Source organism: Myiozetetes cayanensis, unplaced genomic scaffold (genome assembly GCF_022539395.1).
Source record: "Myiozetetes cayanensis isolate MyiCay16 unplaced genomic scaffold, myiCay2020 scf18, whole genome shotgun sequence".
Classification (NCBI taxonomy): domain Eukaryota; kingdom Metazoa; phylum Chordata; class Aves; order Passeriformes; family Tyrannidae; genus Myiozetetes; species Myiozetetes cayanensis.
The window spans coordinates 10,212,655-10,226,815 of record NW_026087389.1 but is presented as its reverse complement, the minus strand read 5'-3'; the positions used below and the strand labels follow the sequence as shown (position 1 = coordinate 10,226,815).

Here is a 14,161-nt window from a genome sequence, read left to right as displayed (position 1 = left end):
CCCCCGGGGCGGCGCTGGGCCGCCCACAGGGACCACGGGGACGTGCGAAACCCACGGGGGATGCGCGGTCCTGGGAGAGTTTAGAGGGGCCTGTAGCGATAGGACAAGGGGTAGTGGTTTTCGAAGTGAAAGAGGGTCGATTTAGAGTGGGTATAATGAGGATGCTTCATAATGAGGGCGATGGGACACTGGAACAGATTGCTTGGAGAGGTGGTAGATGCCACATCCCAGGGAACATTCCAGGTCAGGTTGGACAGGGCTCTGAGGCAACTTGATCTGGTTGAAGATGTCAGTACTCACAGCACTAGATGGCCTTTAGAGATCCCTTCCATCCCCAACCATTGCGTGATTCTGTAAGTGTACAAGTCTCTGGACATCTCCAGGAGACAAGCAAGTCCCTGGGGAGGTGCAAATCCCTGGAGGATTGCGAGGAGTCCCATGTCCTTTCCCTGCTGCATGCCCTTGCTCTCGCCCCACACCCTCACACCTGCCCCTTTCCTGCCTGCTGGAGCTTTATGGGGGACTTGCAGCATGATAGAAAGTATTGGGATATGGGACATGTTTCTCTCCCTCCCTACATTGTTATTACAGTCATTACTAGTTTTTAATATAAATACATACACTAATTTATATATATATATATACACACACACTATAGTTATGCAATATTTGGCATGGATCAGGATCATATTCAACCCCTGCAGATGTGAAGCCCACCTGAGGAAGCTCACAGTTGCGCCAGCTGCTGCAGAAGTCAGTTTTTCTGCTTAATTGGTGTTTTTTCAAATTCAGTTTTTTCTTTTTTCAGATTCTTGGGAAGGTGAAGTGCAGGATACCAGAATGCAGTCTTGTGACAACAGGTCTGTGCACCCTCTTCTGAAGGCACATGGGACAGCACACCATTCCTATCTCTCACTGTGGACCTTACTGTCCTGTAAGAAAAATGAAATATTATTTTCATTTTGTGGTAAAACTGAGGCACAGAGGGTCAAAACAAGCAAACCAAGGTGCAGTCTCATCTCTCTTCAACTCCAGCTCAATTTAAATTGGCAAAAATATCCTCCATCTGCATTTCTTCCGAATTGCCAGTAACACATTGCACATCCTGCCAAATGTAAACCAGTCACTTTCCAAGAGGGCATTCAGCCTCAAAAACTCACTGCAACAGGGCCTGGCAGCAGCACAGGGGTGACCCCACAGGTGTGGCCTCACTCCAGGGGAATGGCCAAAGGACCTGGGAATGCTGAGGGCTCTGCTCTCATGCACATCTCTCTCTTCCTCTCCACATTGTCTCAATGAATAATGCATGAATACACACTCATCACAATCCTAGATACTATATTTATACAAGTACATCAGGGCCAAATTCTGCATTAGTGTAACTCCACTGACGTAAAATGCATTACATTGGTAAAAATGTTGGCCTTAAATATTTTTACCCAAAATAGATGTTTGGCAAACCTTGCTTTCCTGCTTTCTCTCAGTTAAAACCCCTTGTTCCCTGAGTTGGTAAAGTTTAGCTTGATGCAAAGGACATAAGGTTTAGATACAGCTAAAATCCAAGCCCTCAAGACTGAGTTTAAATGGAATTTGAATTGGCTGTACAGATATGAAATCCCTAACCATGAAAACAACCAAAAGTTGCAATCTTGATTTTATCATTATTACAACCTATGTAGGCATTGGGACACATTAGACATTTCTCTAACTTATGTTTTTCCACTTGCAGTAGACAATATCTTTACATTTTAGTTACAGTAGTTCCCAACTTCCTCTAAATTGCTGGAGAGGTACTGAGGTTCCATATTTACTTTATGTGTAAATAAAAGGGTGTTCTGCTTTTCAAGTTTCATCCATTTTACTGGGCCCACAAGCTTTTTGCTTCCCTAAAAGCACCACTCAGGCATCTGCCCTTGTGTAGCTGCACGCTGAGATGTAGGAGGGATCTCATGCTTTTTCATATCTGAAAAACCCTACAGAGCATCTTACCCTTTCAATATAAGGCAACAGTGACCACTGCGAGGTGAAATGCAATGGAAAATATCAGGAAAGTGTAACTAAGCAGTCTGTGTTTCTCCCTGAAATTTCCCTGGGGGAACAAAAAAAAGTATTAATGATGCAGGCAGGCAGCACACAGCACTTGGGAAGTGAGTCCAGAGCATCCAGGATGAACCCCTGACCTGAGCTCACTCACACTCTGTGACAAGTTCTGGATGTACTGAATTTTTTGTATGTGTCCAGGTCCCCTTTGCCATGCACACAGAATCCATGGGAAACTTCAGCAGCTCTTCAATGTTGTTTCAGTGACTGTGTCTTAGGCATTCCTGGGTGTCCAGCACTTTGTGGAAATTGCTGCCCTGACTAGGATACTGGACATCAGTACACCCTGGACAAATATTCAAAGTCCTCTTTTTCTGCCCAGACAAAATTTCTAGACAGAGAAAAAGGACATATTACAACCAACCAAACAGGATATATGACAGCACAAGTTCTGATGCCTCACTTCAGCACAAACCTGGCACTGTACAACAGAGAATACACAAAAGTCACTGCCACCTTGAGCCAAGATCTGGGGGCTTGGTGAAACCTGCCCACAGTTTCATCCTGTACAGCATCTTTCCTGAGCAGATTTCATCAGAGAGATTTCCTTTCCTAGAATGACCACATTGTTCTACCCACGACTCTGCTGGGATGGCCCTGAACTGCAGCCCTGGTTTGGGGTCTGCTGGCACAATTTGGGGCTTAAACCTAAAACTGAGAATTACAAAATACAGTGGCAGATGCCAGCCTCTGGGCTGACTCAGCCACTTCTCCATCCCTCTGTGATCTCTGAATGCACTTCTCAAGCTGTGGACTGATTTACTGATTAATCCTTCAGAGTCCCATGACAGTGAAAGCAAACTGACACACATCTAAGTTTTGCTCAAGGTTTTGGAAAAACTACAAGCCTTTATTAACAGCAGGAGAAATGCAAAGATCTAGACAAATATAATGATTTCTGATCCTTTTGTCTGCCAACTTTTCATGAGAACCAGGAATGATTGTTGGGCTGGGACAGGCTTTTGGGAATGAGTTTTTATGCAGCTGTGACTGATGTCTCACATCAGCATCTTTCATTTTGTAATGCAGCACAACTGAGCCCCCACTACCTGCTACAAAATACATCTGTCTTTTCCCTTGCCCCATCATTTTTGTGCATCACTAAGAGATTTCATTTCCTCTGTTCATCTCTTCAACAAGTCCTTTGAAAATCTATTATTACTTCCACTCCTTGATATTACTTGGGGATTTTCCATTCTCTCTTTTGCCACCTTTCAGGAGAGAACTTCAGTCAAACTGGTTGCCCTACTCAGACAAGCTTTCTAGCATTCCCACAGCCCAGTCAAACACTGAGAATAACGTAAAGTTAAGGTCATTTTAACTGGCTTTTGTCTGATGGCTGCATGTTAAAGATCTAGTCATGAAAGGCAAATAAACCTCAGTATTCAAGCTCTTAAGAATTTCCCTGGAGATAATAATTACACTGCTTTATAAAGTTAAAAAGGAACCATAGGCTGAAGCTGTTCCCAGGTTGTTTTGTACCACGTAGCAGAGACTCATTAAAGGTGGGAATGGCAGCAAAGGACTCGTCCTTTCCACATTCAGCAGTTTACACCTAAGAATTGTCTGGCTCTGCCCACACATTGCCTTTCCATATGTGCTGTACAGAGGCTAATTTTTCATGCCTCAAGTTTTCCCATCCTTTGTACATTGCCTGCACAGTTCTGTGTTACAAATTACTTCTCATTTTTGAGGACACTGGAAGGAAAAGTGTTTGGACTTCATGGACGGGCAAAAAGAGGGATTTTGTTGCAGCAGGTGAGTGCTTTGCTGTCTTTAAAGGTCACCTGTGGTATTTCTGCCCCAGCCCTTGCTATTTCCCATTTACTGCAGCAGTAAACTATTAGTAATCCAATGAGGCAACCAGACACCTGGCAAAACAAGGGTTAGTCAGGCTGAATTGATTATTCACACATTTCCATGTGATTTACAAATCAAGGTTGCTCTTTTCCAATGAAAGAAGCAAAAATAATCAAGCAGAGAAAAAATATTATAAGGAAGTTCAAATTCTTTTTTTTTTTTTTGGGGGGGTGTTTTTTTAAATTAGTCTCCTGCAGATGGATCCCTTCCATGTGCCACAAAGCCAACAGTCACATCTGGCTGAGCTCCACTGGGCTTCAGCCTTCAGTACCAGAACAGTTACATGGACACAGAGGGAACAAAAAAAGCCTGTCAGACCCTCCAGTAATGTTATGATCACTTTAACTCAGCAGTCCTTGACACTCACAGATAAGGACTGTAAGTTTTCTCAGTACTACAGAAATATTGACACAAAGAATATGTTTATGCCTGGCTGTGGCTCTGCAGGACAAGATGGAAACAACAACAGTAATCTCAGGACTTGATTTCTTTGGCTTTGCAAGGGCATCTCTGCTGCAGGGCCAACTGTTTATTGATTTCTTTTTCTTTCCTTCATGGGTTTGGAAATTATGTTGTCTTTTCAAGTCAGAATCATAGGCCTAGGGGGAGAGAAGTTGGAAGAAACTCATTTTAGGATTTTTTTATGTTAATACTCGTTTGACTATTAAAGACAGTGGGGATCTGGGGAGGATTTCTGATTTTCTCTCAAACTTTCTCTTCATTAATATACTGAGAGAGAAAACGTCAGCTGACTTTCTGGCTGCATTTCTCTAGGCCATCTTTAACCACGTCCAGCTCTAGCCTCGGGTTTCCATGCTCTGCATTTTAATCTACTGGCAAAGCACCCACAAGCAGAGCTGTGCCTGCTGACATCATGAACCTCCGAGGGAATCAGACCACTTTCTGCAGGGATAGGGGTGGGCTGAGTGTGTGATAGAGAAGTTGTCCCATCACTGCCTCCCCTGGAGAGATGAAGCACAAGAGATGGGACCCAGCTGTTTAAACCCCAGTCCTGAAGCTGCACAGAAGTCGATGCCTTCGATGAGACACACAAGGCTCATTGTGAGAGCTTCAAGAGCACGGGGAAGAGCCTAGTCCAAGCTATCCCTCATGAAGATGACTCAGGGACAGGAGGTCTGTAAATGTAACGAAATCCATTGGTTCACCTCAAGGAAATTCAGCTCCTATTTCTGCTCACCCAAGTTTAGGAAAGCAAAATAGACTGGAAGATGTACAGGAAGAACTGGGCCAGGATGAATGTTGGCTCCAGTTCAGGAATGGATCTGTAATAAACTGTATTCCCCTGCCCTCTCCTGGAAGGAACATGCCAGAGCTGGGTGCTTTTGTACAGGATATTTGGGCTGAGCACTCCGGGTAAGTGACTCAAGGTGGTGAGAGGAGATGGTGATTTTGAAGACAGTGTTTACAGGAATAAACAACTATGACCATATTGTGTCCATCATGCACTGCCAACACCACATCTGCCAGAAACTGGCACACCTCTAGTGAATTTCCATGTTTTCAAGGAAGAGCTGCCTGCCTGTCTGGCCATTTGCGTTGGATTGGGAAACAGAGAGGGTGACCCAACCAATGGAATTCAGAGCCTCTCTCTCACCTTGAGCAGGAAACACAAAGCCTACACGAAAACTCCAGTAACCTTCGCTCAGGTCACAGCAGAGCATTGCCAGGTCAGAAATGCAGTGCCACAGCACCCACAGACCGTGCTCCTGTGAGCACCAGTGCGGAACAAACCCCATTGCCTGGGGATTGGTGAGAGCCCAAGGAGGTTGACTCAATATCTTTGGAAGTTCTAGAACAGAGACAACACCGAAGTCCACAAAATCAGGAAGATTCAGATCTGGTGTCAGGTCCTGAACCTTCTGCTGTGATGTTACTGTGGACCCTCCAGACACACAGTCCAGTGAATATGACCCATTCACCTACATTCACACACAGATATGTTAGGAGCTTTTGCAAAGCTTCTTGCTTTTCCACAGTCACAGGAACTACTTTTTTTTTCTAAACACTGAACAGCCAAAGCAATACTAGTCCTGTCCTACAAAGGACTGATTAGCAAATCGCTGCTGTTGAGATAATAATGGGAGCAATGAACCACAAGACCCAAGTGTAGAAACTATAAATAAGTCTCTTTGGTTCAATAGTTACAGCACAGGACTATGGATCAGGACCTCTGGAAGCACAGGATCAACAACATGTCCACTACATAACCTCACAAGTGTCTCACATACTTCCAGGTTATTTTGCATTTGTGTTCCACCAAGTCTTTCTAAACCCAGCAAAGAGTTATGTAAACAGGTATCCTCCAACATATCTGGTAGATAAATCACTCCTGTCCAGCTAGGGTATCCCCAGCCAAGAGGAAAATGAGACTGTGCATTGTAGACAGGCTGTGAGCAAATGCTGGTGGGGACATTATCTTTCAAACCTTGACTAACTACTCTGCCTTTATGATGGGGGGAGTCTCTGAGAGCAAAACAGGCACTACATAACATCTTAGGCAGTTCCACAACTGGTTTCTTTCCCTGCTCCACCCAAATATAAGTCCCATTTTCTGGGTTTGAGGTACTTTCAGCACATTTCTTTACCCTCTCCTTCACCCTCTTATCAAAGAGATGAACTTCAATAAAGTCCAGTTCCAGCTGCCTTAAAAAGCGAGAAGGTTTGTACTTCCTGCTTCAGTACAGGGGTTAAGAACAATGTTTCTGTTCAACACAGAAATAGATGTTAAATGCAAGTTGAGTTATATCCCTCCTGTGACTAATGTTCTAGCTTGTTTTCTGAAGTTAATTCTTCATGCGCTTTTTTTCCCCCCCTCTTGTACTTTCTTACATTTGTCCAGACTCCAGTTTTCCTGAGGGACTAATTACCCACTCAGCAGTTACTCTGAAGTCCAATTTTAATAGCTGGCAAAACTCTGTTCCTCTATGCAAGCTTTTAAAATAATTCCTCAATTTATTTCAAACAGCACCACTCTCCAGAGCTTCTTCCCAATTTGGGTTGCTCTGAACTGAGATTCGTTTTGCTGCTGTTGAGAGCTGACTGCTTTGCTTGTCACAGGGTAGATACTTTCTGCAGAATAATTAATAATAAATAAACACACAAGGTTTCCCCCAAACAACTGGATTGCTCATATAAAAAATTATCCATTGCTATGCAAGCCTCTATTTTCTCATCTAATGCATCCTTAGTAACAAACTAAAACCACTGATTCAGACCTGGATTATTCTTCTTCAAAACACAGATGTGATCATAGTAAGTGTTTTCATTCACACCCACCTTGGACTTGTCAAAAAATTGGGGGGAAAATTAGTCATACATTCTGTGATCTAATAATATCCATTTTCTAATTCTCTTGGTGTTTGGGAGCAAAATATTCACCCTTGCTGATGTAACAAGCAATAACAGAGAGCTAAATTCAGATTACTGGCTTATATTTTTTCCTCACAAACACTGCTTGAGAGGAAACCATGTCCTTTCCCGATTGTGCTACTATTTACATGTCTATACAGCCAGAAGAGACTCACCTCATCTCCTTGCTTTGCAGCTTCTCCACGTGTTCCCTAAGGATAAAAATCATGACAATGTATAATCCTGAACAAACTGATGTTCACAGAACAGACTTCAACTGCCTGGTGAAGAATATATAGAAAAAAGATTATGATAAAACTGGTTTTTTCAGGACACCAGAGTTGTGCTAGCAGCACAGGGAATATGGCAGCTCTTATGAGAAGAACTTGTAATGCAAGAGAACAGCACATCTTATTTAGAGATTTTGTTCTCCCTAACCTCTTCTCAATTACATGCTAATGCATTTTTTCCTAGAGAAACGTTATCTGTAAACATTTGCACATCACCCAGTCTTTGTCCAAGTGGACCTGGGATCCATCTGCTGCAGAGGCTGGTGCAGCAATAGTCCTCAGCTCTCAAGCCAATTTACCCCACTGATTGGGCAACATTTTAGATGGTTTCGTTTAGGCTTGCATTTAACAGTGACCATCCTGTGAACTAATGCAAGCAGCAGGGCTTTTCTAGAAAGCACTGTGGATCTTGTCAATCAACAAGCATCATCTCTCTTATTATAATGAAGCATTGATCATGTAAACTTGTCAGAGTTAGCTGAAGTTCATTGTGGTAATTTCCTTTTGAATTCTTGTCTAAATATTACAGTCCCTGAGGTAAATACTGGCCAATTTCTGCTCTGCAAAGTGTGAAGCATTGCCATGCCAGCCCTTCTCCTCACAGCCTTCTTAAGACAACCAGTCAAGAAAACTACTTCTGCTTTTACACCTAGAAATAAACTAGTTATCCCTACCAAAGAAGACAGAAAGAATGTTGGTTCTGAGATGTCAAATTCTTCACTTATAGCATGCAAAATCTACTATAATCACGAGTATAAGTTATTTGCTGATGAGACCCACAGCAAACCAACACAGCAGGACCAGTACTAACCAGGAGTTTCACTGGTGGGCTCAGTAGAGGCTAAAGAAATCAATTGCAAACTCTGGATCTTTTTGTCAAAATTGATTTGGTAATTAAATATTTACTTTCAAGACTTGTCTCAGTCGTATTTCCAGCCCAAAATTACAGATTCTTGAGAAATATCTTACCTCTTCACCTACATGCCAAAACCCAATCTCTTCCATTTTTGTAAGGCTAGCATTTTTTTAATACAGTTTTCTACATCTTATAGCTTTTCACTTCAAAAGCCATTTTGATGTGAGCCATCAAAAATGTTCCTGTTAATGTAACAGACTCTCTTTCACTTTCCCCAGGGCAGATCTTTGGGAGCAGCTACCACCAGCAGCCCTGAGCTGCCTAAAGAAGAAGACACTGTGCACAGCCCCAGGCATGCTGAAACTCCTCCTGCTGGACTGACAATTTGGAAAATCCCAGTATTTCCAAAATCCAAACTTGGGAGCTGTTCTTAATCTGTCATCAGCTTTTTAAGAAGAACCTAAGAACTGTCAGGGCATTCATAGAAAAATTGAAAATGTCAGACACTCCTTCCTTCCCCCTGACCTACGTGCAGAGCTGTCAAAATGGACCGTGGCTTGGGCCAGCACACTCTGCAGCGAATCAGAGACAGCATTTCACCAGTCTTGGGCTGGATTCAGCCCACTGCAGACTGGGTCTGGCAGATGTGAAATGTCAGCAGCCACTTCACCAGCGGGTAGGTCCGGCGGGGCGCAGGCAATGCTCGCAGCAGTGCCAGGAGGTCACAGTGAATCACATCCTGCTGAGCAGCACACGGTGTTTCCCAACCCGCCTGCCCTGCCGAAGCCCCTGGGGAGTGCAGAGGCTGATGTGCCTCAGGGAAGTCCTGCCCCAAGGATGTGCCAATCTCTTCCTTCCCTGCAGCACTGGTAAACCTCCCCTGAGGCAAACAGTCAGGTGTAGCAGTGTGTTGTCACCCTATTTCACCATGGCTTGTTGGGTACAAGCTGAGGCTGCTGTTGCTTTTGCCTTCTCACAAGCATCCAAAATAGCTGCTTACAGGTAACTACTCCTATCCTCCTAACCAGTGCCACAGAGATGCAAGACAAGCCACATCAGGGATTTACTGGCACCACCTGCTGTGCTGCCTGCTGCAGCTCCATGACAAATGGCATTTGCTTGTGCCAGCCAGTATTCCAAGCTCAGGAAAAAGGCTGCAAGTCTGATGGTATTTTATCTGCTTACAGGTCGACAACGGAGGATGCTCCTTCTAAAAATCAACTCCCATTTGCTCTCAGTAAGAGGTTTCTGGAGCAGCAGGATTTTGCAAGGAAGAAGAACCAGCTGTGTAAGCAGATCTCCACTGGGCAAAGTGGCAGTGGCCACCTGTGCTGTCAGTTGGTGGCCCATTAATCACCCTGCGCGGGGTGAAGTGGCAGCAGCCGCGCAGCTGCAGCAGCGGCACATGGCCAGCCCAGGCCCTGCCAGCCCAGGGAAGAGGGACAGTATTGCAGCCTTTGACGTCATTCCAGAGGGATCAAGCTCAGACATCTGTCCCAGTCAGAGATTGCACATGGCCCCCCAGAGAACAGACACGTTGTGCAATGCCAAAACAGACTTTACTGAGGAATTGGGCACATCCGTGCCTGACAGCAACGCAGCTCAGCGCCGTCAGGATCAGCCTTGAGTGGGTAGAAACGGCAAGAGTTTGGCAAACAAATTGATGAAAGTCTGCTCAAAGAGCTGTTTAATAATTTGCCTTCAGGCAAAACCATTTTAAAATAGAGAAGATGTCACTGTGCAGCAGCAAAATGGTGGAAAAAACCCCTGTTTGCCTTCACAAGCAGAGCTGTTTGCATGGGGTATAGGAAGGAAAGGGCTTCTTGGACTTTTTTCAATTTTTGGGGGGGCACTGCCTAGTGCTAATGGGCTTTGGAAAGAGAAATAAAGGATACAAATATTGTGATATCAAATATCAATTAGCATGAGTGTGTGGAGTTGTTTAGGTCTTCTCTGGGTAAAAGAATCAATGAAGATTCATGGGAAAGCCAGAAGATGGTGATGCTTTTGGAGATGTTGGAGGGGAGAGAAATCAGAGCACACAAAAAGACTCCAAGGCAGCCAAAGGAACTTGACACAGGCAGGAACACAGAAAACCCCAGGCCACTTGACTGGATGCTTGGGGCAAATGTTTCAATACCAAACTCATGTGTGGGATGTCACCTCCAAGGAGAACACGAAGGGCCAACATTTTTGTCCAGGCAATAGAAGATGAGCAACGGAGGGACCACTGGGCTCAAAGGTGGGTCAAAGAATCACGAGTTGGATGTTTTTCAGAAAAGGAATGAGTTCTGCTTTTCCCATAAAGGGCTGAACAGAGCTGCTGGTGGATCTGCAGCCTGTCGAGGCAGAGCCGGACCAAGTCCAGGCATCCCAGGGGAGGCTCAGCTGTGCCATGGCTTTGCTGCAAACCAGCAATGGGAAGGTGGCCCAGTCATCAGAGCCGAATGGGTGAGATGAATCCTCGTAAAAATACAAGCCAACAGAAAAGCTCCAGCAACCCAGAACAAGAGGTGCAGAAAGGAATAAAAATGTTGAAAAAAATTGTCTTGAGTAGAGGTTCCTGAGCCACACTGGAAGGCAGCCTCTATGTGGGACAGGGCCAGCCTAAGGAGTTGGCACTTCTCAACCCTATTTTGGAGCCCACTGAGACCCAGACAGGAGACAAAAAAAAATTTTTCAGCTCAATTACTGCCGCCTCCTCCTCCCTCACACCCACTTTCGAGAGGAAAACATGCCAGGAGCCTTCTTTGGCTGCCTTCAGGCCCACAGACCTGCTGAGGAGCCACATGAGCTGCTTTGAGGGGCCGTCTTGAACAGCCGCACCTTAAGGGAGCTGCAGGATTTACCTCCTGAAAAGAGATCAAGCTGTGGCCCAGGATGAGCACAGCCCTAAGTCCCAGGTCTAACACAGTGTATGGGGAGTGGAAGGTAAATCAGGCAAACTGCTGGAGGTTTCATTGGCCTTAGTTCATTGCAATGCTGTATATTCGAACAGAGGAGCTTAAAACAGCTTAGACGTATTGTAGTGGTAGAACTCCTTGCTTCACCATTTAACAGTGTCAAAGGCAGAAAATTATTTACACGATGCCAGAAAAGAAAATAAACAAGAGTCTTTTAACTAGTCCCTTGAGAATGTTTTAGCCATAGGCCAGGCTAAGAAAGCACTGAAAGGTCTACAGGAAACTAAATACGTGGATAACAAATTTAAACACCCTTATTTTACAAGACCCTTTCCCACAGCCACCGCTGATCTGAATAGCCTGAACAAACTCCATCAGATTTTTATCTGGGAAGCTTTAAAAGTGGGAACTGGCAAAAGGGGCTGGATCTGAAAGACAGGAACCAGATGCTTTCCTTCAGGGTACAGTCTAGGGAAATTTAGATCAGTAAATTTTAGCTCGTGTAACACACACATGAAGAAGACTATTGGAGAGGGTACAGCATGGCAAGCATTTTCAGCCTGTTTTCCCTACCTAGATGGTATCCTGCTGCTATACCTAAAAGGTTCATAGTAAGACAGAGACTGCCAATCTCAGCTGGAACCAAAGCTGTCCCAAAACCAGGTAATTTGCCTTGGACACACTGCTGCTGACAGGGGAAAAGCCATGAGCAGGCAGGGAGCAGAGTCCCTGCTGAGTCAGCCAGTGCCCAGGGCCCCCCTGAGCTGCTCCTACAAGACTGGGCTGACCAGGTTTGCCAATATTGCACAACCTCTGGGGAGATGGGATGAGGAGAGAAAACCATTGCAGTGGGCACCTGAATGCATCTGAGCCTCACAGCAGCCTCCCAGTATTACAAAATCCACACTCATATCATATGCAGGTGGTAGGGTTTCTAATTTAGAATCTGCAGTGGAACAAGAACAGAGAGAACATTCAAGGGTAGTGCCTAACCTGGAAAAAGTCTGCATTCAGCCAGGTGAAACTGCTGTCATGCCCAAAAGAAACTCCTACCAGAGCCTCTGAGCACCGTTTCACCCATTTTCCACAGAGAAAAGTCTGGGGTCAGGACACACCTTACATCTCTGGGGCATAAAGGCAGAGTTGGCAGCCACAAAGAACAACTCCAGGAGCAATCATAAACCTGCCCCTAGCCCAAATGTAGCAATGCTGATGCTCTCTGCAGACAGCTCAGCTGCAAACACTGCTCTGGGAGACCGCAAGGGAATGGCTGCTCCAGTGGGGAGCTGTACCCAACACAGAGGAGAGCCCTGCAGAAGTGGGGATGAGCTGCAGGGACACAGTTTGTGGAGTCTGTAGTGGGAGTTTGTCTCCTGTTGGAAGAAAGGGGTCAGAGTCTGAACAAGAACCTGCCTGAGAGGGAAAACAGGATGGGCAGCAGAGCACAGCAGAGGCTTGGAGGGCAGCAAAGTTGGGGTGGGTGCTGAGAAAGGGAGATGCTGGCAGAACATGGGAGGGAAACACTAGGAAACAAGTTTCCATTAACTTCATCTCCTAACCTCTAAATGTCTAGAAATCAGCCATCAGTGAGTGCATGAGCCACTCAATTGTGGCTGTCAGTAGTCAGCAAGACACATCCAGAAAGAAGACAAGCACTGAGAGTTCAGCACAACAAGAACTGAGTCAGAGAAGGTACTTACCTGAACCACCACTCCCAGGAGATGCCTGCCTGCAGCTGAGCTAGGGGAAAAGAACGATTTTCCTACAGGCTAAAGGGACCCATGGGAATCAGGTGTCGTTTAGTAATGACAGCATTCCTACCTAGGAAGAGAAAGCAGCCAAAAAAAGCAAAGTTATATTAGATCAGTATTGGCAGCACTGCTGAGAGAAACAGCCCAGGGAAGGGAGAATATTTTTTGGGCAGGGTCCTGGCTACTCAAAAAGGGTCTGGGGACCATGAATATTTCAAATGTGACAAATTCAGTATCACAGGAAAATGACCTTTACCCTGCCTTGGGAAAGGGGGTCATCCCTCAGAAATACCCACCTCCTCCAGCAATGGCGGTGCTCTCAGGAGCTATTTCCACCTGCAAGTGATGATGGGGTAAGTGATCTGCAGGTTTTTTTCAGATGAGAGGCCTTTGAGTTAACAGCAAATGCAAGCCTGCTGTGTTAAATGAACTTTATTCCATTTACAAAACAATATGAGCTCTCACACTGCCACTGAGTGGCTGCATCTGTCAGGTCAAACTGTGTCGAAGGGACTCTGACTCACTTCTTGCATCAGACCTGTAAGAAAATGAGTCAGGGATAATCTTTAATATCTCAATCAGCCCCATAATCCTCCACAGATCTCCTGCCTAAATTCATCTCTCTCTGGCAATGTCTTTGGGAGCCAAATTTGAGGCTCATTCTGTGCCTCATTCAGTGCAAGTAGGGTGTGGGAAATGACAATAGTTATCGCTCAGGGAGGTCAGCAAAAGAAAAAGGGGTTAAGGGATACACTCTTGGTCCACTGGAAGCCAGAGCATGTCGTGTATAGATGGGAGTACTGGTGCTCAGGAAAGCGTCACAGGACACATCTCAACAAGGATTGCCAGACCTCTGACGGACTTGGTGAGCCCATGGAGGAAACAGGATCCAGCCCTGATGGAGAGGGAGGAAACTGGGGGTGTGGGAATGAAGGGAGTAACAGGAGCCTGGGGGTGGAGTGTGAGCAAAGCAGTAGGAAACGTCCAGGGCTTGTAGTTGTGCAGGGACTGGAGCAGGGAGGGTAGGGAACA

General features: G+C 45.3%; 1 long non-coding RNA gene across 1 annotated transcript; it reads right to left on the bottom strand.

The window, feature by feature from the left end:
• Positions 1-495: 495 nt before the first annotated feature.
• LOC126638729 (uncharacterized) lies at positions 496-13,561 on the bottom strand. Its single transcript, XR_007628666.1, has 5 exons — positions 13,426-13,561; positions 13,079-13,199; positions 7,506-7,541; positions 1,990-2,089; positions 496-932 (listed from the first exon to the last, which is right to left on the bottom strand). It is a non-coding gene; the product is annotated as an uncharacterized LOC126638729 (long non-coding RNA).
• Positions 13,562-14,161: the final 600 nt, after the last annotated feature.